The sequence below is a fragment of the Syngnathus floridae genome, chromosome 21 (genome assembly GCF_059516105.1).
Source record: "Syngnathus floridae isolate MCC-2025c chromosome 21, RoL_Sflo_1.0, whole genome shotgun sequence".
NCBI classification, from domain to species: Eukaryota; Metazoa; Chordata; class Actinopteri; order Syngnathiformes; family Syngnathidae; genus Syngnathus; species Syngnathus floridae.
The window spans coordinates 8,013,190-8,034,179 of record NC_142433.1 but is presented as its reverse complement, the minus strand read 5'-3'; the positions used below and the strand labels follow the sequence as shown (position 1 = coordinate 8,034,179).

The 20,990-nt window shown below is 45.0% G+C and overlaps 2 long non-coding RNA genes across 3 annotated transcripts; one reads left to right on the top strand and one right to left on the bottom strand.

The window, feature by feature from the left end:
- Nucleotides 1–2,322: 2,322 nt before the first annotated feature.
- On the top strand, nucleotides 2,323–18,482 carry LOC148380445 (uncharacterized). Its single transcript, XR_015854762.1, has 2 exons — nucleotides 2,323–6,185; nucleotides 7,750–18,482. It is a non-coding gene; the product is annotated as an uncharacterized LOC148380445 (long non-coding RNA).
- Nucleotides 17,532–20,235, bottom strand: LOC148380444 (uncharacterized). 2 transcript variants are annotated; one of them, XR_015854758.1, is made up of 3 exons: nucleotides 19,874–20,235; nucleotides 17,852–19,156; nucleotides 17,532–17,750 (listed from the first exon to the last, which is right to left on the bottom strand). It is a non-coding gene; the product is annotated as an uncharacterized LOC148380444 (long non-coding RNA). The 2 variants fall into 2 exon arrangements; XR_015854759.1 differs by lacking the exon at nucleotides 19,874–20,235 and having other exon boundaries at nucleotides 17,852–19,863.
- Between the last annotated feature and the right edge of the window lie 755 nt (nucleotides 20,236–20,990).

The window sequence follows — 20,990 nt, the reverse complement described above, 5'->3', positions numbered from 1 at the left end:
CTTATGCGCAACATGGGTCACTCGCATTCATTTCCAATGGTATTTCATGCTGGCTGAGTTATTTGTTCTATCTTTTGAAATCAGTTTATTTTATGATTGAATATTCCAAAATATTCTTTAAATATCTTGTATTTTATCACCACTGATCATTATTTCTATTTTTATTTTCATACTTTATGAACTAATATAGTTTCTACACTATTACATACGCCATATTTTGCAGGCTGTCTTGGCATATATTGCCGGAACTTGCACCTGCCTGCCTCGGAAAGGTACAAGCTGCTCATCTATGGTGATACAGTCACTGGGGATGAACCGTTTTCTGCAGTTTGCCAGGAAACAGTCCCACACATATCTAAAGGGTGCCATGTGATCTGTGTCCAGTCGCAGAGCCCTGGTCCTCTTGTCATCAAAGCATATAGCGCAACGAAAATCTTTATATCTCCTCAGCCCCATGGTGGCTTTGTAAAGTGGATTCTGGTGGGGGTCCTGAAACAGCTCCCGTAAAGCCACATCCCAGCTCTTCTCCCCCCCTGCAAGGAGGTTCAAACCCAAAAATCCATCTTTATTTACACTTCTCCACTCTTTCCCTCTTGCTGTTGCTGTTCGTCATCCCTCTAAGTTGGTGCATTTTAGAACCTCCTCAATGATGTTGTCACTCATGAATATTTCCTAGGCATCTTTTGGTGAAACAGCTGTTGATCCAGGTGTAGGTCCTGGGCAGCTCCTGAGAATGTTATGGCTTCTGGTTCTGTCATGAGTGGGAGGATTCTCATCCCAGTAAGATTGCTTTTTACTCAGTCTGCTGGACTGGGTCTGAGTTTCCTCTTCAGAAGACTCCTTTGATAATACAGACAACTCATCTGATGAGTTGTCTGTATTATCAAAGGAGTCGTCTTCGTGAAACGTAGATGAATTCCCAGAAACAAATTCACCCTGTGGCAAATATTCTGGGTCATCATAAGAAACCTCACACTCTAAATTTGGAAAAATTGCCTCCTCATCTTCCTCATCTGCTTCTTCCTGCAGCATTGAAATACTCAGCCATACATAAAATACCATAGAAAATGAATACGGGTCATTTTAGACCCATGTTGCGCATTAGAGGGTTAGTGATAAAAAAACGTTTTTGTTCAAAAAGTTAAAAAGTAAAAATGAAAATAAGGATGTAGGGACGTCAAAAACTAGTTAATTGAGGCATTCCTTGAGTACCGTCCGGTGGAATTAATTTATTGCAAAGATATATAAAATATAAGCTCAGCTGGGTCTTTTTAGACCCATGTTTTCCATCAAAGGGTTAAAATTCAATTCAGTTTCATCATTTTTATTTCTTCACTCAATTGTTCTCATTGTCAAACAAATAAAATATTAGTCAAAAATGACGTAAAAAACACACAATTCCCCCCCAAATTTATGAATTGGACATTTTCGTGACTTTTGTTTTTGGTGTTTTTATTCATTTTTGATTGACACTATCAAGCGCAGTGTTCTTGTCTTTGTGGGTTTACATACATACGTACTGAAGAGATGGGTTCCAAAAAGTCCCGCCTTGCTACAAAAACAGACCTCATTGAATAAAGTACATCAGCATGTCATGAAGTGAATGGAGCTGGGCGACAATTATATTCACACATTAAATCAATAAAATAAACATTTTAACCATATATTTATACCTACAAAATAAATCTATAAAGAAGACATAACTAGACATTTTTATATGTGATGGACTAAGTGGTAATGACAAAATGTTTTTATAACTTCATGATATGATGTGTATTTTTGTACGCTTTGAAATAACAAATGTTTTTGGGTATATTGCCTGAATAGTTTAATGACCCTTAATGAACTGTTCAATGCATACCTGATGTTTTTCTAAATCACAGACACTGCCAAGGGCGTCTAAGAATGCTGAATACTTGATTATACGTATCTTATGTTTTGCCTAATGGTTGATGTGACGTCGTATGTTACCTAACGCTAGACGCCAGCCTTGGATTATTGGAGAATGTTCTGGACAGAGGGCAATGTTTTGCCTAACAAAGAAAATATATGGTTGGAAGCATGATTAAACGTGACAAAAGTAAGTAAGTGCATGGAACGTGAAAAGAATAAACATGGTATGGGGTGAGTAAAAGCTTGGCACAGAAAACTTTGCATGGAAATAGTCAGGAAACATTAAACGAACTGAGTATTAATGAAATTGATAAATGCAGCATGATCACAAGTTCACGTCCCGGCTAACAGTTTGTCACACCCAAATCCTCACGTAATTCCGTACAAAATGACAAATTGGCAGGATGATGAATGTGTGACAGAGGGTGAAGTGGATGTATGCAGAAGTTCAGTTGTGCAAGAATGGAGGAAAAATGTTTACAGGAAGTACACTTGGAGATAAAACCAGCAGAGGTGCCAGAGGGAGAGCGGCAGGAGAAGAACAGACAAGAACCCGGCCAAAGGGTGAGGCCAAGGCCGAAAGACTGGAAGCAGGTGGATGGAAAAACAACAGCCCCCACCAAGCCAACCCCCCCTCAACACACACACACACACACACCGAATGATGATGATGTACAACATAAACACACTTATCAAACCACATACAACACTCCATCAAATACTGGTCCACCCAAAGACAAAGTCAACCCGGAAAATAAATGCAATTCTATATACGAGATTCCATGAAAATCATGCAATAAATCGTACATCGGGGAGACTTCATCACAAGAAAAATAGAACACAAGAAGGAGTGTGAGAAGGAGACAGCAACAAGACAAACAAGAGCAATAAAACTACAAGCAGAACAGGAACACGACAAGTCAGCCATTACCGACCACTGTAAAAGAGAAAACTACATCATGGACTGGGAAAAGGCCAGAGTCATCCGCACTGAAGAAGACAAACATCAGCGTTGGATCACGGAGGCCATTGAGATCCGCAAGCGGGGACCGAGGACCATTAACAGGGATGAGGGAGCCTACATGCTCATTACAACCTGGAACAGCATTCTGGAGAGGTGAATGGACAGCAGAGTGCGTGACTCACCTGTCAAATCTGACAAGTGAGCCACGCCTTCATCCATCAGCTGATAAAGACGTGTCACAACCACATCGGTGACACTCTGATGAAGGCAGAAGAAACCGCCGAAACATGTCAGGTAATGCACCTAAAATAATTTGTTTGATATAAAAGAAACCATTGAAGTGATTAAAAAGGAAAAACAAGATGAACTTAGTACAACTAACAGTTTAATTTTTGTTTCGGTGTCTTATTCTTTTCCTAAAACTGAAGAAAGAAAACAAGCACGCAGTGAGTGAATTGTAAAACGGGTGATTGGCTATGTCTCTTGCCGTGAGGAGTGGATAGCTCGCTTCCCAAATTGTGGACCAAATCCAACAATACATACGTACGTTCGTATGTACTGTTGCGTGTTGTGCGGGGACGTCCGAAGTTGAGGCAGGAAAAACAAAGATGTGGAGTGTAGAGTTGGTCCTTTATTGGCAAGATCTTGGGTTGTTCAGTTGCAGTCAGTACATAATGGCAAGGCGGCACATCAACAACAACATCTCTAGGTCAGCTTGTTTTATACTGTCCGGAAAGGCGGGAACTTGTCACATGACCATTTGTTATCTGTGAGTGTGGGGGGCGTCATCCCTCTGTGTGTGTGGGTGTGTGTGTGCCTATATGTGTGTTGTATTAGTGTTCTGATTGAGCAGTTGTTTATATAAACTAAGGGAAAGAATTGCATAATATGAACATTAAAACGTCCATATGATTGTCTAACCTAATAGAATATGTACAGATTGCTGTTGCTCTCTCTTCAGTACATACATACATACATACATACGCACGTACGTACGTACGTACGTACGTACGTTCGTACGTACGTTCGTACGTTCGTACGTACATACTACATAGTACGTAGTATGTATGTATGTACGTATGTACGTATGTAGTACATACATACGACATATATACTACATACATACATACATACATACGTACTACATACATACTACATACATACATACATACATACATACACACGCACGCACGCACACATGCACGCACGCACGCACACACACACGCACGCACGCACGCACACACACACACACACGCACACACGTGTACACACGCACGCACACACACGCGCATATGTGCACACACACACACACACACACACACACACACATACATATGTACATTCATACAGTTGGTCAGGTGAGCATGTCCCCCATAGTCGTCCAAAGAGGTGACCTATGTAGGTATCCCTTTGTGCTCCAATTGAACTCGCATGTGATATTTGTGTTTGTTATGTTGACCAATGTGACTCAACCGCGTTCAGCCTGCGAGCCACATTCAGCTACAATAGCCGCAAATGTGTGTGTTGTAAACAAGCAACGCATAAGCAGGTCGCGCAAAGTGACGCAAGAGGCCGCCAATGCCATGAGGCTTCGGTGAACTCTGAACTGTTGCGGCAAAAAAAACAATGTGTCAATCGAAAAATAAAGTCAGTGTGTAGATTGTGCAGTGCTTGAATGTTGTTCCACATTTTAAAAGAAATACATGTCCCGATCGACCAGTCAAAAGATTATGATTATAAATAATATCAAGAGTTGTGCAAAAAAAATGGTATTCGTCACAATAATCAAAATATCAGGACACACTCAGCTTCCAGCTGTCAATTAGAAAAATTGGCTAAGAATTCGTAAAGTGGGCCACAGCGCTGGAATCACAGCAATCGGACGTCATTTTTCACTTTGCGTTGTTATTTGTAGCTGTTGGGTTCGTTTCTGTCGTGTCGAACAGGGACTTTGCGTTGCGTACTTTTCAAAACGTCTCGTCATCTGCGACATTGTTGACATTCCGGTTCCCATCGCAAACAAAAACATTCTTATATGGCCACCAGGACGCAGGAATGAGCCCAGCCCGTGTCACACCTGGAGAGTCTCTTGCCACAAATCTATTTTAGTGCCTTCTGGGAATTAAAAACTTGTTCACGCATAGTGAGCTAGCAAAAGGGCTCATCTTGAAGCGTGGCATCTTTTCTCGCACTCGCGTTTATTTCGATTGCGCGAGTCAAGTCGTCTGGTGGGAGGAGCCATCACTTTGCAGATATGACACATCCGTAACGTGAAGCAGCCTTTGCCATCCATGTTCTGGACTGTGGCTTATTTTTAGCGCTTTCTATCGGCACTTCTCATTAATAAAAGCACGCTGAGTCATCCGGGTGCTTCCGTGACTCATTTGTGCCGCTATAGAAAAAGTATTGCGAGTCCACAGACCAGTCGCAGCCTGCACTACTTTTGCAAATGATGTTTTCGGATCTGAATAAGAAACGAATATTTTTTTTAAAGCGGGGTCTCACACTCACATACACACGTGCGGTTTTTGTCTTGCTTATCTGTGCCAAGGTGGTTTCTGTTGGCCTTTGAAGGTTTGTTTGCAAACTGGATTGCATAAAAAGATGAGAGAAAGATTCCGTTGTTGTTTTTGCACTTTTGCTTACATTCTCTCAGATGGATAACATTTTCTTTATATGTGAAAGACTAACGTGGACAGAGAGATTTGTTTGCAACGACTTGACACACGTTTGAAGATACTTGTAAAGAACGAGCGCTACAATGCTGAATATGTAGTGCCTGTGTTAGGTGACCAAAGCTAGCCAAGCTTCTTCGTCAAGACCTCGAAAAAACATCCTATGAAAAAACGTGGGGAGAAAACCGCTGCAATACACACTTCCCACGTTGTTGTTCCACTTCCTCCTTTCTGCCCGACGTTCATACAGTAGAGTGGATCATACTTTCCATTTGGATGTTTGATGGTTTGCTGATGTTTGACTCTGACTTTCAGCAAGTTCTGAAGCATACCGAGATGTAATCTGGCACCTCGGGCCTATATAAGGTGTGGAATGCGGTCGCCGGCCAGACTGTGATCTCATTGTAGTGCAAAAATGTGTCTGGCTGTACATCACGCCCGCCATCATACGGTACCGAGAGACATAGCTCAATCTTGATTCGTACAAACGATCGTGCCTGGAGCGAACGCTGAAGTCTTTTTGGACCGACTTTTTGCCGTCACTCTGACGGAGTCTTGGAAGACGGTTCTTTTATGGCCAACGGGCCATCGATCACAAGCTAAGCACGGATGATGAACAAAGAGCGACGTGCGGCGAGCAGGACATCCTTCGGGTAAGGACGGGACACCGCAGACGACATCTGGACTCGTTCACGTCTGCTAGAGCCTTTTTGACAGGCGTGCAAATGATGGCTGCTGGCCTCTGCTGGCACAGCGCTGTTCGGTGGGGGCGGGACGGCTGAAGCCTGTTTTAAAGGGGCGGGCCATTTCATGCTAATAGCAGCTGCCGATTTTATGGCGCAGGGACAAGAGGGCTTGTAACATTGTGCTATTTGTTAGCCCATCGATGGCGTTTCCAGTTGTGTCATAATATTTACCTATCAGATTTTTAAGAATTGTTCGCTCTCTGCCAAAATGTTGCTCGTTGTGAAGTCAGTTGAGTTGACTGCCGCCATACAGCGCCGGTCTTTCTGATTAGCTCGATCCGAGTCCTGACGTGGAGAACAAAAGGCCTAATTAAAGAGCGTAGTAGGCCCATTTAAATGCACTGCTTGCGCCCACATGTCACATTTTTACATTCCAAATGCGTTGCGTTTCCACGGCTCCCGTGTGCGTGCGGGCGTGCCTCCCTGCGTTCGTGCGGCAGACGTGTTGCCTTCCCGCACAGACGAGAGTGACTCGAGCGCTTGGGAATTCTCGGATCCTTCAGCACCATTGTGAGCTGCGCTCACTGTTATGCCACAGCTAATTAAAATGTGTGACCGGAGGTTAGCGCGTGGGATTGGCGTGCATACGCCACCTAACTATTTTTGTATTGTAAGTTCTCGCTCAAAGTCTTGCACTGTTTGTCTTGAACAATGACATACCTATTATTAATCATCAGTAAACAAAGAACAGTGACTTCCCATTTGTGTCGCACGTCACGGGGAACTGCACTTTGTGCAGTTCGCTCAACATAGCCGTCTGCTTTGGAAGAAAAGTATTTGGAAAGGTGAAACGTTTGTGCCTGTGGAAAGCAAAAAAGTGATGTGAAATCTAAATGTGGTCTCCAGCTATTTGTCCTGACCTAACGTTCCCTGAAGCTGGGCAAAAAAAAAATGCAGAAGCGGTGGGGGCCCTTGAACAGAGTCAGGTGGAACACCTTTTGAAACATTTGTAGAGCTAACCCTAATAGTATTAAATTAACATACATTGCTGCAATTTATTGGCGGCTTTTTTTTATCTTGTGCTTCTGAGTCCGAAATGGAATCCAGGTGGCTCACCATTTTTCCCATTCAGAGCGTTATCATGTTTGTCCAGGCACATTTGCAGCAGTCTAATGACACGCTCACAAAAAAACATTTGACTCGTGGGCCTTTCAGAAATGCAAGCCGACAACAGCACCTGGCCCCGGCGAGTGTTTTGGAATGTGAACAAGTCCCGCATGGACCAAAACCAACCGGGTGGCCCTTCAAAAACATCCCCACGATGAAATCGCTAGGACATGCGTGACTCGCCCGTGCCCGCTGTGCTAGCTTTTATTTCGTTATCAGTGCGTGCGTTGCTCAACTCGGCCGATGAAACAGAATATTGTGCAAGTGTGTCAGATTAAAGAGTGCAAAACAGAAAGGGCCAAACGAGGAGAAAAAAAAACCAACAACCTTTCGTACAGCTCAACCTGCCTTTCCTCTTTCTTAGAACGCCGCTATTTGCTTTGGGCAAAAGAGGCCGACGTGTTGCGCAATGGTGGAGCTCCTTCACACACACACACACACACACACACACACACACACACACACACACACACACACACACACACACACACACACACACACACACACACACATGCACACGCACGCATGCACGCACACACACGCACACACACATGCTGCAATAAACAGTGCTTGGAAAAGCAGGCTGAAGTACATGATTGTTTTTTTTTCTCAGTCCATGATTAAAAAAACAAATCAAATTAGGTATCAAGTCATTATTTTTTTTCAAATGTGTATTTTATATTGAATAGCAAGTCACGATTACATTCCACAATGAATGCCGAGAGGCACATTTTTCTGATTCTTATGATGGTGTTGTCTCAAAAGTCTCCGGTTTGTCTTGTTTATCATAATCGTAAGTGGGCCAGTTAGGATTGAGCAACGGGAGTTTTGCCTGGCAACAAGTGAATGAGTACTACTCCTGGATATTTTTTTAAATCAAATGTTCTAGTTTGTCATTCCTTCTTGCCAAAGATGGATTTTGTATTTCATACAGAGCGCTGATGAAATTGCACATTTTTCCCATGGCTTTCCAACCCTGGAGGCTCGTGGAATTGCATTTGGGTCGTGTTACGCCTAATGATCAAGAAGGACCCGAGCTTTTCATTTCCAGTAGCTTAAGGATAAGGCGGACTACTGTTGTGCATTTCACGCTCGCCGTTCACATGCATCTGAGGGTGGGTGGGTGCGCTGACTTTTGGCCCTTCAGAAAAATAACAAACAAACAAAAACAATCCACTAAGGAGATGGATTACGGAGCAAAATCAGTGAGGCTGGGAAATTCCACACACATCCACACGTCAGTCATGAGAGCGACGTTGTCTCTTTGATGAACAATGATGGCACAAGTGCAGCTAAAGCAGAAGCGCTTGCACATGAAATTCATTCCACAGGAAATTCCCCTGCAGACAATTGCGGGGGCCCTCCTCGTAACTTCATACTTTTACAACCCAAAAAGGCAAATCAAAAACATTCTTTGCTCGGCCAGCCCCCTCATGCCGAGGTTTTGACCGAATTGTCATGTGCACATTTTCGTCCATTTTTTGCAAGCTGTTTCCCATTTGCTCGACCCTTCCAGTGATGCAAAAAAGTGGTGCTGAGCGTCTCTCAACTGGAGCTCAACTTGTTTTTTGGGAGAACATGTTGCTGCGAGGATGAGGATGCATGCGGATGAAGCAATCTTTGCATCTGCTCCCGGCCAGTTGTGCAATCGATGGCCGCGCTTAATTACCCAGCATCGCCCTGGCAACAAACTTTACAAAACAACAAGTCTTTTTTGACAAGTTATCCAAAGGTTTTCCGGCGTCTGGCTCGGGAACACATTTCCTGCGTCTCATGTGCGTGTCACATTCCCCTGGTGGGCTCCTCGAACACACACACACACACACACACACACACACACACACACACACACACACACACACACACACACACACACACACACACACACACACACACCTTTGGCATGATCAAGTGTCCTATTCCTGGGCGCCTTCTGTCACTTCTCAGTCATGTGTAAGAGGGCAAGGCTGGGACACTGCATGTGTGTGCGTCGGGTTCGCTCAGTCATGAGAGCCGACAGCCCGCATTCCACCGAGGACGATTGCATAAATCCTTTTGGGATAGACATTTGGAGTCCACTGAGGAGCGTTCCCAGGCTGTCCAACGGGCCCATCTCTTCGTGTTCTTGTTTTCATGTGGCCGCCTTTCTCCGCCACATGCCACATTCGTGTTTGAAATATGTGCGTGTGAAATTGCGCAGGTTATCTGAGAGCCACGCAAGGTTGCTCGATTTTGAATGCTAACTGTGCATTGTCCTGACCCAACCTCAAAGTTCCAGGCACCCTCTTGTCCGTTTCCAAACTGGGCCCGTTTCCGTGGCGGCTCAATAACACGGCACACAGGCCAAGGTTCAGACGCATTTTTTTTCCGGAGTTGACGAAGGTCGCAGATAAGGCGGCTACCGGTGCGCTAATCTACCAGGAAACTAACGTTTCGATGTCAACACGGCTAAAGCTGGCCAACGGCATCACAAACTCGTGCGCTTGACATCACAATTCACACAACTCTCACTTTTGCTTGTTGCTGGGTAAACCTCGTGGGGCACTCTTCCATCTTAGACAACTTTGAGTAGAATCACAAGTTTGTATTAACTCCAAAAAAAAAACAACCTCCCCATGCACAGTTGGGTAGAGGAGTGCCGTATTATGCTACTTATGAATCGTCACGCGTGCAGTGTTGGTCTCCTCGAGGAGCCCAAGTCTGAGACGCGCGCACACCGCTCACGCACGCGTCCACGAGCGCACTCGCTGCAAATGAGTCAGTGCGTGAGTCACGCTCCAGCAATGTTGCCCCTCAATTTTATAACAGACAGCTACTCTGCGCAGCCGCACACACTTTCTTGCCAGTAAGTATACGAGCCGCACGCACGCAGTTGTTTTCATGCAAAACGCAGCTCGCGCTCAGTGACGATAACTGGACAGTGTCGAGGAATCCGAACTACCAAAGTTTTTGTCTCTGTCAAAAAATCAACTATGTCAAGAGTGCATTTTTAGGAAATCACTTTCCTCGATTAAGCGCTGACTCATTAAGTCATTAGGTAATTAACGAAAGACATCAGTCACACATGTAGTAATATTAGCCACACTTTGCAGAGGCTAAAGAATCTAACCCGCTGAGTCTTGTTGTATTGGTCGACATGTGTTGCTCCACTGCCTTCAGATATCTTTGCTTGCTCGAACTACGACTATGTTAGCTCGTCGATGCTGTTGCGTCGCCCCTCTTAGCATTTTGACTTAAAGCCACGCGGATGAATTTGATGATATTTCTGCTCGCAAGTCAAAGTAAACTCAAACTTAACAAACCATTCACGGTATTGAAGTTTTGTCCTGATGGCCAACACCATCAAAGTTTTTTGTCTAATTGCGCCCAAGTTGCGGATCAGGCCCATCTTCTTCCCTTCATGTCAGCTTGATTCAATCTCATGCTTTGCACCATGAGTCACCACCAAGTGAGGAGTTTCGCTGCGATATGAATGGGAGAAGTGGAGGGTGGCGGTCACTAGTGATTCAGCGCCAAAGCACACGAATGAGAAGGGAAGGGGCGGAGCTTAAACCATAAACGCAAATGACGACAAGAAACTTTTGTTGTCACTCTGCCAACTGGAAATAAACTGGAATGTTTATAGGTGTGCACCACTGCAATGACCTCAAGTACCCTTTGGCACCCTTTTGTACCCTTCATGCGTGACCTTTACCGCTTGGCAAAAGTCTACACGCCTGCGTTCAGATGCCAGGTTCTTGTGATTGGAAAGATTTAGACCAATTTCAAACCTTATTCCTGTCTGTACAACTGGATGGGTGGAGCGGGTAAGCAGGAGCAAACAAGAAAATATGATTGCCCACGTACACTCCTTTTTTTTATAGCTGAGTGTGTGCTTGTTTTCAAAATTAATAGTCTGCACGCACTTGTTAGCATGTAAAGTGTAAAATGTCTTCTCCACCTGCTAAACTTTATTAATCAGATGCACTTGAAATAACGTGGCAGGTGTGCCGAATCTTATTTAACATGTGTTTGAAAGTGACTGAACACATCCCACTTATAAGGGGTGTGTACACACTTCTGCAATCATATTCTTTTCCAATTTATTTTTACTTCCCTCCTTTTTTAATTGACACAAGGTAAAAAATGTTGTGCAAAGCAATGAACGTTGTAATTGAAGCAACATCTCCCTCTAGTGGTCAGGCTGACATGGCACAAACTTTATACGCTCTTGTTGGTGTTAATTGATGCGCCACCAGGGGTCACTGTTGTAGTCAAAGCTTAAGGACTCCATTTCCTTTTTGGGGACTTCCGTAAACTGGCCAGTTTTTTCAAGAATATATCTCTTATTTTAAATCTTACGTTTAAGGGGTCCCATCATTGCTCCCCAAAATCCACTCAGAGATAGCAAAACAGCGCTCCTGACAAGTGTTTTGCCAAGTGAAATAAAATTTGTTGCACAAGCAAATTATGGGCTTATTTCCGTGTCTTTGGAGAAAAAAATTGCTTCTGACACCATTCTTGAGTTAACCTGACTACCATAACAGGACACACAATAAGTGTCAAGAACCCATGCCACCCGATTGAAGTGGAAGTCAGCCATTTTGGATTGAAGCGAAATGTGCAGGATTCATATACTTAAGGTTAGCTTAAATAACTCCGTCAACAGAATTGCCCCCAATTGCAAGCAGACGTTTGCAAGCCCGCCACTTCCTATCTGGATGGAGTTTGGCTTCAAATTTGGATCTTGTAAATTAAATCATTGAGAAGTGTTTGGCAGAATGAATGACAGGCAGCTCGACCGGGCTCTTTCTCTGCCTCAGTGGATGCGTACGTGTGCGTGTTTGGGAATGCATGAATGTCACCAGCTGGCACATCTGCTGGGCTGGTGGAAAATGTCCAAAAAGCTTAATTATCAAGCGTAATCATGCGTGAGATTGAAGTGAGGGAGCGGGCTGTGCCTGTAAAAACAACACACGCTGGCTCTCTCCCGTGTGTCGCGCATCCCAAGAGGACACGTGTGTGCGTGCGTGTGTGTGTGTACTGATGTTGTTCAATAAACTCCACTAATAGAAGCTTCCTCAAGCTCGAGTGCTGCTTCACCGAGTGTCAATATTTGGCTAAAACATTTACCAAATCGTTTGCAAACACTCTTTGGCACCCGAGAATTCATTTTTTGACCTTCTCATATCGTCAATGGCTCACTCGAGACTTTTTTTTTCGCATGATCTCCAACAACCTCGAACATGGCAACCACGGCCAAGACACCGCTGACATGCTCCACCGCTTTTATTGACCCGCTGACAAAGCGCAGTCAGCATCCTGAGCTGGGGAGCTCGGATGAGTGTGGTCCGTGCTCATTGGCGGGCATCTTTGTGCTCATCGGGCTCGCCTTCGCTCAACCTCCCTCAGAAACAGCGTGGCAAAATGTTAAACTCAAACAAGCCTAGGACGACCTCTACGGTACACGCTGGCTGCCTGCAGCACTTTCCAGCGGCAGAAGCGAACATGGCACTTTCCACATTGTCAACTTCATGTCAGGACTCGTCCCCGATCGTGTCATAGTTCTGTTCGTGTGTCTGTGTGCTCGCCCCTCCCCTCCTGTGTGCCCATGATCAGTGTGATTATTCCCACCTGCCTCTCGTTAACCTGTCGTGTATATAAGTCCTGTCTGCCCCTCACTCCCTGTCGGATCGTTGATGTCGTCACGTTTGCTGTCCTTGTGGTTCCTGTCTGTTTAGAGTCTGTTTCTGTTTGCCATCCCTGTCAGTCTGTCATGTTATTAGTTTGCCAGTTCTCGTCTGTTTCCCTCGATGCCTTGTTCCACTTCCCTTTTCCCTCAATAAACCCTGGTCCAAGCTGCACTTGGTCGTCCTGCTCCATGTTCCATCCGATCCGTGACACTTCAGTCATGGGTTACTTGGACTTGGATGTCAATATCCACGCCGACCCATCGTCACCCTTGCATCAAAGTGTCCTCCCGTCTTCCCATCTTGCCGCTGTAAATATGCAAATGAGGGGGGAACAAAATGGCCACCAATAGCTCCCCCAAGTGCATTCATTAGTCGCCATTAGCATAATTGATTCCCAGCACAGCCGTAAAAAAGACCGATCCTTCTATTCCCCGTAGTGTCGCACTTTGGGACCCGGACGGCTAACTTCCATCATCAATCATTAAAGTGCTCAAAGAGGGGACACCCCGAGAGAGGACCCCTGGTCGGTGATGTCTAAATCACTGCGTGACACGTCCTAAAGTTCACCTCCACCCAAAATTCTCATTTCTTAAGTAGCTGCCTAGGATTGACGTTATTGTAATGGAAGTGGGACATATGATTGTGGAGAAACCGTCTTTGGTGAAGCAGCATGTGGCTCATATTGCCCAAGCTTCTTCTTGTACGCTAAACGATGAACAACATTGTTGGGCATTGCGCATTATTCGTACCTCAAAGCAATGTGGCATAAGATCTTGCGATTTGATTCCAGTTCAATGACATCCTTTGTATTTCCTCATTTTTTCTTCAATTTAACTATTGCATGGAATTAGCATATTAGCTCATTAAAATGCTAGCGTTGTCGTGGCTTTTAGGCATCGACATTCGTAGCAGGTGTTAAGAGACCCTAAAAGGTAACTCCGAAACGGATATTTCATCTCCTTGTCGCCATCCCTCATCTTTAGTGTGATGATGGTGGGGCCAAGGCAGCCCCCCCCAGACACCTTTGCCCCCCACACCTCAACGTAAAAGCACCCCTTTGGTGATATATGGGCACCTTGCAAAATAGCACATGTTCATAAAGAATATTCATGATGAGCACAGATGGTGCGGAAATTGACTTTGCGTTGAAGACGCGGAGCAGGGCAGGCATATTAATGGAGCGCAGATGCAAATAATGTCTTTTCATATCTTGTACCATCGGTGGTCATTCCTTAGTTTCATCATACCATGTCTTTATTTTGTATATTGTCTTTACTTTATTCCCTATTGTATTTTTCAAAATCATTTTATCTTTTGAAAATTTTTTAATGTATTAATTTCAAATTTTCAAGATTAGACATTACCGAACCAGTTAAACTAATCTGGCAAACCCTTTCAGGAAAGTTGCCCCCCCCCCTCCCTTCTCTGTCACCTTGCTGGCTTTTTACGAGCTTCTCTAACAAGAGTGGAGGCAGGTGGCGCTCATGCATTTTTAACACGTGGTCGCCGCAATGGTGGCTTATTTGCAGGCCGTCTGCACCTGTTTTGTTTGCCGTCTCTCTCCCCATGTTGACTTTCAAATGGACTTTTGCTGCTTGCTGCAAAGCAACGTTGTACCTTGGCAAAACTGTTGCTGTTGCATTGTCTCAAACAGACAGGCACACACGCGGCTGCGTCACACTCAAAATGCAAAAGTCTACGGCAGGAGCAGCCCAACGCCCTCGCAGCTAATGGACTTTCACTGTCGGCCGCTGGCAGCGTGCATACGGGCGAGTCGCTTGTTCGCGCCCAATAGCAACATCTGTCCGACGCCCTTTTTGCGAGATGCCATTAAAGAGAACGCGGGCCAGAGAGGCGGCCTGTCGACTAATGCTCTCCAGACAGCAGACAGATGTGCAGACAACACGCATGCATGCATGCGTGCGTTGCGTTTATGCGAGGCCAAACCAAAGTGCAAATTGTTAAATTTCCTCCTCGTCGATGGCTCCTCAAAGGCACTATCACTTCCATGTCCGTTTGGACCTGCTCTATGACAAGAACCAAGATGTCAACGTCTCTGCTAGCGTCTCGCCATGCCGCGACACACCAAAGCACGCAGTTGTGCAATCGCTTGTACACACTGGCCCAGGGGAAGCAGCACCTGCTCCTCTATTTGGAAACTATTTAGGGAGGTATCAAACTCCATCAGGGCCAGTCTGATGGCGCTCGTCTCTTCATGTTCTCCGAGTCAATTACCCTCTTTCCCCTTTCACCTTAGACACGCGCGCTTCTTTTTTCCCCGCTGCCCGGCAACACCTGAGTCGCTAATGGCGGCGCTTCAAGGGCACCCGACGCCACAATGGCGTCCAACTCTGCCCCATTGTCGGTCTTTTACCAAGACTAATAGCTCGGGCGAGAAGCGTTTGCGTGTTGGCATCGGTGCGTTTGCGCCGACTCCGCGGCAATAGCTTATTTATCCGGCGCCGTTGTTGAAATAATCAAGTTGACACATCTATCAGATGATGCGGGCAGGAATGCTAAAAGATCAGCGGCCGATGCCGGCAGCTGCTCCCGCGCCCAAAAAAACTCCCGCCGCCTCCGAATAGCCCCGTCGTCATTACGCTGCAACAGATGGGACTTTCATTTGGCGATGGTGACAAGGCGAGCTTTTGAGAGCGCTTGGCACATCTGCACCCCTGAGCTGATTGGAGCGCAAGGTTGAAGCGGGCTTTTGAGGACCGAACTTTGATGCCAAAAGAAAACCAGTCTAGGCCTCTTTTGTTAGAACCACAGAGAATATCGTCATTCCAGATTGCCTCGTCGACATCATTAGCTTTTTTTTTTTTAACTTCATGTCCCCTTATTAGAAGAGCCAACAACTTTGTGTCCTATTGTGTTGACTTTTAGCAAACGGACAAACAACGTCTAGGTCCGCTTTTCTTGAAAGAGCAAACTGCTCAGGCTCCCCCCTGCTGCTGGTCGCGTTTACGAGTAAACAACTCTTGGTCCCCTCGTGGCGCCGTTTACGATTCACCTTTTATTAGAAAAGTAAACAACTCCAGATCCATTTTTGTTTTTGACCCATCGTGGTCATCTTTACTAGATGACCAAACAAGTGCAGGTCCCCTTTTTATTCGAAGAGTTAACATCGTCTGGGTTTGGGGTTATATACTGTCATTGGATGACATTTTTTCTCTACTTGTGCTCACATTTATCAGAAGAACAAACGACTCCAAGAGACCGAGCCTGTTTTGTCTCCCATCAATTAGCCTTACTAGCAGCACCCTGACGTCAAACCAAAACTTGCGGTGAATCCACTGCAGTTGAACATACTGCAAATGTTACAAAGGTGGTCGACAGGAAACATCATCACCACCGCGATGCTAATCACCTTCTTGCCTTTCACAGACATGAATGATGAGCTCCTTTAATGGTGCATCATGCCACTAATGTAGCTCCTTTGTACCGTTCCCGCTCGTTTACAATTAAGAGGCATGGCCATTTATATATGCTAATGAGTATCATATTAATTATCCTGGAATTGACTAATTAGCTGTGGGTGAAGGCATTGTTCATGACACGGGAAAGGTGTGTTAAGTTTTTTTTTGGGGGGGTTGGGCTGCGTGCCATGTCTGAGTCAAGCCTTGCTGATGTTAATAATTGAAGCATCCCGGCTCGCACAAAAGGATGCGCACCCGCTAGACAACGCGCCCCTTCCCCATCATGTAGCTTTCACGCCTAGCAAGCATATGGTTGGGTAATGAGCTTGTAAAATAGTAATGCCAAGTGGCCAGCGTCTTCTTCCTCTTCTTCCTCCTTGTTTAGGCGGGATTGATGGCCAATCAAGTTTAGCATCGTCCATCTGTCTTGTACACGTGGCTCAAATTTGGTAGCAATTGGACAAAATCACTCAGACAGCTGTCCATTTAAAAAAAAAAAAAAAACGGAAATGGCCAAAATGGCATTAAAATGGTCACCTCAAACCAAAATGGCAAATTTGCCGCGTCATTTCAGGCATTTGGGGTTGGATTTTTCGACTTCATCAGCCTCTAGGGAGAGCTGTGGCGCACCCTTCGAGCTGCTATAATGGTGTCGAAGAACAATCCAACACGTAACGCAACATCCTTTGGTCTTTTCAGGCACAATTTGAAATGCACAGGTAGTATCAAGAGACAAACGGGCATCCCACAAATGTACCCTTTGTTTATTTCACACTTCACAGGGGCGAGGTAAATGCCCCCCCCCCCCTCCCCCGCGGATTTGACAGTCTGATTGGGTATCTGAGGGAGGCTACTGCATTCATTTGCATGCTAATTGATGAACGTACACGCACACACAGAGCTGACATCGGTGGCATAGCGTTAGCATTTTGGCTAATGAGCATACTTAGCCACATAGCCTCCCATTCTTTTACAAATCCATCCCTCCTCTTCTCCCTCTCATCTATAATATCTGTCTCACATACATTAAATATGTAAGAACACGTACACGCACACAGCAGTGGTTCTTTTTATTTCTTTAAAAAAAAAAAAAGTATTTCTAAGATAGCGGGCTCCTGAAATGTTGACGAGTGTGCCGCAGCTCACTCGCTCCCCGGTCTGCCAGACAAGCGCAATTGAAGACAAGGCAACGACGGCGTAAACACGAGCGGCGGCTCAATATCGTCGACACGTCGAGCATTTGCGACGGGAACGTGGAGAGGTGCAACTTGCGCCTGGACAGGGAAAAAAAATGAAAAGGAAAATAAAAGAATGTGATGAAAGCACACGGTTCACCTTATGGAAAAGACACCATTCTAAATGGCGAAACATTTACTTTTTCGCAGCTATGTGAGGCTGCAACATAGCGCTTGCATGTCATTTTCTCAGCACCGTCCTCGACCTGCTGTTAGCTTTTTCTGTCAAAATCACTTGAGCTGTGATGTTTCCACGCTTGCTGTGTCTTTGTATGAAAAAATACATAAACAAAACGTGAAGAGTTGAGAATTAAGAATTAGAATTAGAGCGATTGGATCCGCTGGCTTTTTAATGAATGGCGACTGTGACTACGGGGGCCCATTAGGTCCAAAAAAACCGACAAGACACGAAGCACTCCCCAGAGGGTCGAGGTGCCCTGTCACGGCCAATCCTGTGGGGAGGTGGTGGCCAGCTGCTGCTTATCGGATCGGCAAGCATTACCACAAACACGTAGCTTGAAGCGGGCATTTGATGGCATGATTTTACGTTATTATTATCTGTGCGTCCGTCCATCCATCCATCCATCCATCCATCCATCCATCCATCCATCCATCCATCCATCCATCCATCCATCCATCCATCCATCCATCCATCCATCCATCCATCCATCCATCCATCCATCCATCCATCCATCCATCCATCCATCCATCCATCCATCCATCCATCCATCTTCTTCCGCTTATCTGGGGTCGGGTCGCTTACTGTTTTTTCCAAGAGCACTTTTACAAACGACAGCATTTTGGTGAGGAAGCTAATACCAGTGCAGCATTATTTTTACGTACAGGCTTATGAGCAGTTTTGCAAGTTAGGCGCAGAACATTAGCATTTAAACTCTCATTTAGGCGCTCTAAAAAATGAATGGCTGGCTTTTTTTCGTATAAAATTGTAGAAAATTGTGTCACAGAAGAGGCACTTGGCCGTGATAGAGATTGGCAGCCGCCCGGATAGATGGCTTTAGATTTTCGAGTGTCAACGCCGATGAAAGGCGCCTTTGAAAAGAGCCTCGCTGGTGGAGAAGTGAGCAAGAAGGAGCTGACAAAATGTTGTTTTCAAGGCATTTTTTTACATCAATTAGTCAAACTGTGTCTTTCCTTCGAGTCTGTCTTTTGAGGAGATTGCCACCGCAAAAGGAAAAACAATCGTTACGGTCACTTTTCAAACAAAAATATTCACAAATGCAAACACTCTGGAAAAAGGAATATATATAAAAACCATGCACATACAGACAACACAGTGAGACATTGGAAGAAATGACTTTGAACTTGATGTCGAGCTGCATGAAAGCCGTCGGCTGGGATCTCGACCTTTCTTTGTGAGGCGGGGTTGCCACAGAGAAGGCGGCGGGCGAGGGTGGGCTGCTCACCGGGTCATGCCGAGCGGGCCTCTTTGTCACACAAGTGGCGGTGAAAATAACAGTTTCCTCTGACTTGCTGCAGCATGCGGTTGCTTTATTGAAGTGGCCCAATACTTTTGTTCATATAGGAAAACTATCTAGTGGGCCTAATAAAAACAATCATAATTTTCTGTTATATCCTTCAGAGAAATGTTGCATTAAAAGAGATTTGGCAGCATGTTTAGATCTTTTTTACTCTTAGTGTGTGTGTATTTGTAGTCATGTCCTGTTTTAGATTTGTTTAAGGGAACTATTAAAAAAATGCAAATGTCTGACGACGGAATTAAAACCACAAGGCTGCAGATGAACACGCACACACACGCGCACATTTGATTAATTGTATCCGTGCGTCATTATGCGGCAGCCTGCGGCTCATTAACTCAAGCGCACTTTTGCATATTGCACTTGTTTAATTTGTTCACGTCTTTTTGCGAGCTTTCACTTGATGCAAAACAAAATGCCCGCCAGTGCTCAGCGCGTTCTGGCAATCATGTCGTGGCAATTAATGCGTTAAAAGGCTTTTAATGAGAAACGGAAAGGGGTTTGTTTCAAAAATGGCCATTTCCTGCTTTCCGTTTCCCACAAAACATTGAAAAAGACAAATTTGTTACTCAGCCACGCGCACACGCACGCAGACTCAGGTTTGTTTGTCAACTAAAAGCAGCACTGCAATTTAGTGCAATCAGACAGTGTGTATAGGCCGCTCACCTGGTGCACTACTTTTGTGTGTGCCCTTGCAGCGCACACGCACGATGTCAACAACACTCTCCCCTCCCCACTCCACTCCATAGCGTGGGTCAGCTGTCGGAATAGCGCAGCGTGTCCATTATGCGCTGTATGTGGTGCGCCACGCCTCCTTTCTATACGTTAGCCTCAAGCAAAACAACTTGAATGCTTGACTGCACACAAACTCAAGTACGAACATTGTGCGTGCTTTCATTTGTGTCTATATACAATTCACTTCGTGTCCACTCCTAATTTTCCCGTTGACATGAGCCCGCAATGAAATCCTTTCAACTTGGAAGCTAGCACAACACCAACGTGAAAGAAAGGCAATGACGTTTTGTTTGATTTTTTTTGTTTGTTTGTTTCTCCGCGTGAATCTTGCCTCGCGTTTAATGCGCATCATCTTTTTATCGCACAAGATTGATGCATTAAAAACAGGAGAGGCTCTCTCGCTGTGATCTCAAAGAAATATTTATTTTCTCTTGCTGTGAAGCACTTCAGCTCAGCTCCTTGACAGGCACCCCGCACCGCCACCCTCGCGGCTCCTCCCCCCATCCCGAGTGCCTTCACTTGCTTTTGTTGTTGCCGTTAATATTTCACGGCGACTTGTTTCAATATTTATCGCGCCGCTTCATGCATTTTAATGCGGCTCGCGTGCGCGCTCTCGCGCTTCCCCCAAGCGCTGCACGTGTGAATTTTCAAGGCGTGAATCAACCAAAAATTGCCTTCTGCCAGTCCGCGTCTCGGTGTTTTTTTTTTTTTTTGGCCTGGTAAATAAGCAAAATCTTTACCGGATGGTTGTTGCAGGAAATGGGGTCAAAATACAAAAACTCCTGCCTAACTACAAAAACAGATATGCTCAAACCTCATTGAATAAAGTACATAAGCAGACAAGTATATTCACATATTAAATAAATAAAAGAAACATTTCAAGCATATAATTATACCTACACACCAAATCAATAAAGAAGACATAACTAGACATTTTTGATAAGCGGTGATGAGAAAGGTTTTTATAACTTTATGATCTGATATATTTCTGAGCACTTTGAAATAACAAATGACTTTTGATATATTGCCTAAATAGCTTAATGACACT